The sequence below is a fragment of the Marmota marmota genome, unplaced genomic scaffold (assembly GCF_001458135.2).
Source record: "Marmota marmota marmota unplaced genomic scaffold, marMar, whole genome shotgun sequence".
NCBI classification, from domain to species: domain Eukaryota; kingdom Metazoa; phylum Chordata; class Mammalia; order Rodentia; family Sciuridae; genus Marmota; species Marmota marmota.
In genome coordinates, this window is record NW_026000093.1 from 17,483,589 (window position 1) to 17,487,461 (window position 3,873).

Genomic DNA, 3,873 nt, shown 5'->3' on the forward strand with positions numbered 1-3,873 from the left:
ACAATGCTTATAAACTGGCTTTCAAGAGACTAAATGGTTACAAAGAACTGCAAAAAAAGATCAATGCTCAATTTGTCTAAAAGAGAAAAACAAAATCCGGTACCTAACAATGCAAACTTCACAATGCTCAGAGTTCAATTAAAAATTCTCTCTCTCTCTCTCTCTCTCTCTCTCTCTCTCTCTCTCTCTCATACACACACACACACATACACATAATAATAATAATAATAATAATAAATATTTGAACCATAACTCTGAGTCTACTAGATAGCATCAGTACAATAGAACAAAGAATGAGAAATGCTGTAATTACGGATCGTGAAGAAGAAAATCTCTGTATGAATCAGAAATCCCTCACTCTGGACCTCCTTGAGCAAATGTCACAGTCACTATTGCACTCTCAGGAGCTGGGATAATTTGAATCTTCAGATCAATTCACAACATGGATCAAGGTAGTTAGGTTATCACCATGGTCCATTTGGCACCAGAGTGATTCTGTTCAAGATACTGCAGCAGGCTGTGTGCTTCATATACTGACTCATGTGAAAAGGCTTCATGACATCTTAAGAAAAAAAGCTCAAATGAACACATTTTGTACCTAATGCATTTGCTGTGTCTCTCAGGTCCCAGGTGCAGCCCCAGTGACAGTAATAGGAGCTTTTATCCCCTCTATCCTTGCACACTGTATGTTGCATTGACAGGTGGTAGTGAGGAACACATTTTGCTTTTCCTTTACTTACATGATGACATTCAATCATGCATCTGGGCCTCATTATTTTGGTTTTGTTTTTCAATTAGAAATGAGAAATTGCTTGAAATTATGATTCCTTTTGCCTTCCCTAATAGCTTTATTTGCTTTAAAACACCACACACACACACACACACACACACACACACACACACACACAAAACACGTTTTCCTGCTGTTATTTGGAAATTATGCTCTGAAAAAGCTTTTCAAGTAGGAGAGGAGGCTCATGCTATCTGCATCAGAATGGGAAAAGGCTCAGGAATCTCGATGACTGATGACTGGGCCCTCTGGTTCTGGATTCTCTGTCTTCCAGTATGCTGGGCTAGATTCCTAAAACATGGCTCAGAGATTCTTCTCAAAGACTCCCTCGCTGACATGACCTATAGTGTTTGCCTGGGCTACCCTGATTGATCTAGGTCTCTGTCTTAGCCCTTTTCTAATTCTATGACAAAATACGATTGTCTGATCTGAGTAATTTATAAATAACAGAAATTTATTGTTAACATTTCTGAAGGCTGGTAAACCTAAGATCAAGGTGCTGGCAGATTTGCTTTGTGGTAAAGACCTGGTTCCTGATTCCAAGATGGCATCTTAAGTGCTATGTCCTCACATGACAAAAGGGACAGAGGGCAAAGGGGGTCTATCTAGTTACTTTCAGCCCTTAGCCAAGGTTAATACCCCCATCCATGAGGGCAGAGACTCATGACTTAATCACCTCCTAACAGCCCCACTTCTTAATGATGACAAAACATTGAGTTTTAAGTTTCAACATGAATTTTGGAAGGAACACAAACATTCAAAGCATAGCAGCCTCTGATTCACCTGACTCACAATGCATTACAGTCACACTCTTGACCATGGTCCCTCATAGCCTGACATGCTCTATTCAGACTGCAAATTTGCAAACAAAACTTCAACTCTCTTGTGTTTTTCAGCTGATATAATTGTCTCAGAAGTGCCACTCATGATTAGGTGAACAGGAGATCTGTATTACAAGTGGAAACATATTAAGGAGACAAATGTTTGGCAGTGTTATTATAGGTCACGTGCCACGTGAACAAGAACTTTGAGATGGAGATTCATTGCATGAAGTTGACTAGGAAATACATTCAGAATCAACATCCCTGTGGGAAAGAAGGAAGCCAACATGGTCAAAGAGAGATAATTTGCTGTCGTAGCAAATTACCACGAACAATACGGCCAAAAACACCCCACAAAACAACACACACATTCATCATTTTACAGTGCTATGGATTAAAATTCCAACACTGGTCTCACCTAATTGAAATCAAGGTGTCTTCCAAAATGAGTTTCCCTCTAGAAATCCCCAAAGAAAGTCCATTTTCTTTCTTTTCCAGCTTCTAGAGATAGCCCACATTCCTTGGTTCTTGTCCCATTCTTCCATCTTTGAAGCCAGTAATGATGCATCAAGTCTGTCTCAGAGTTTGTCACTTCATCTCCTGTTTCCTTTTTTTTTTTTTTTTTTTTTTTTTAACCTTTAGGGGATCTTGTGCTTATTATTAGTTTCTTCCAGGCAATCCACAATTACATCTCCATCTTGAAGATAGCTGATCAGCAATCCTACTCCATATGCAATTCCCTTTTTCCATTTAACCTTATATATTCACAGGTTCAGGGGATTAGGCCATAGATATATTTGGATGGGCATTATTCTATTATGAAGAATCTAAAATGAATTCAGTCATTCTACACAAAAGATGATACTTCAGAGTTGATATGAATGGGGATATGGGTAATATGTCTTCATAGCTCTCATGAACTGTTGTTGCATATGGTCTGCACCTAGAAAGTAGATATAATCTTGGGTCATAACTCTTTTCTTGGAAAGATAGCCCTAGAAAGAGATGCAGCTGAGATGTGACAGTCCTTGTGCCAAAAGGAAAGAAACATTTCTGTCTTCAGCGGTAGTAGTGGGAGGACTTTGAGATTCACACCACAGCTTTAGCTTTCGCTAAACTTAAGGTAAAATTGTGGTTAGTCAGTGTTCCACTACTATAGCAACATATCTGAGGTAATCAACTTAAAAAGAGCAAAGGTTTGTTTTGACTCACAGTTTTGGAGATTTCAGTCCTTGTTGCCTTTGGACCTGTGCAAGGCAGTGATGGCAGAGTGTGTGGTAGAGAAAACATGTTCACTGGTTGGGAAGAAAAGAGGCAGAAAGGGATTGGGTTTCCAAGATATCTTTCAAGGGTACGTGCCCAGTGGCCTTCCTCCTTCCCACTTGGTCCCATGCCTTAATGGTTCCACCATCTCCCAATAGCACCACAGGCTGGCCACAAAGCCTTCAACACAAGAGCCTTTAGGGGACACTCACCCAAACAATAGCACTTCTTCTTCCCATGTATGACTACATGACTCTACCATAATGTAACTACTGATATTGACATTAATGTTAACATATTAGTAGTTTTCTATGAAGACTCCCTTACATTACTGGTTTGCCATGCCTTAGCTAAGTTTCCAGTATAACTTTGTAACATTTTACCTCAGAGTAGCAGTGTATTAATTGACTCCAAAGTTCATTACTCAATGTATTTTTCTTAGTAACAAAATACAACTTTCTTGGTTATTTTAAAGAAATTACAAATTCTTTTCCCAGGATTTTCATTATTTTATGATTGTGGCTTTGCATAACTTTTTAATCAAGGCTATATCATAAGTAATAGGGTTCATTTTTAGGGAGGTGTTAAGAGGTGCAGAAAAGTCTCCATATTTCTTAGTCTAAGGTTTCTGATCTCTAAAATAAATATACTTCTGTTTTGAAATACAACAGATAATATAAAAAAGAGGAAGAAACAAAAGATATAACATAAATTACCTAGCTAATGCCTAGGAAAATCATAATTGCTCAGTAAATTGCAGGAATTATGAAGACATATTGTGATATTATCCCAATTTTTTTCTGTTCCACTAAAGTCTAATTTAGAGTACAAAATACTGTAATCATTCATCACTTTAACCCAAATAAGCTATATGTGTCTGACATGTAACAGCTGCTTAATGCTTGTTGATTGAGCAATTGTTTGGTCAGGTACTCACTGAATAAATGCATGAATTGAATAAAATATTTCAATTCTTAATTCCTTAGGGGAATTCCATTC

At 37.9% G+C, this 3,873-nt stretch overlaps 1 long non-coding RNA gene across 1 annotated transcript; it reads right to left on the reverse strand.

Annotated features, from left to right (window-relative positions):
* Positions 1-2,202: 2,202 nt before the first annotated feature.
* Positions 2,203-3,617, reverse strand: LOC125610565. The gene is made up of 2 exons (XR_007340567.1): positions 2,824-3,617; positions 2,203-2,554 (listed from the first exon to the last, which is right to left on the reverse strand). It is a non-coding gene; the product is annotated as an uncharacterized LOC125610565 (long non-coding RNA).
* Positions 3,618-3,873: the final 256 nt, after the last annotated feature.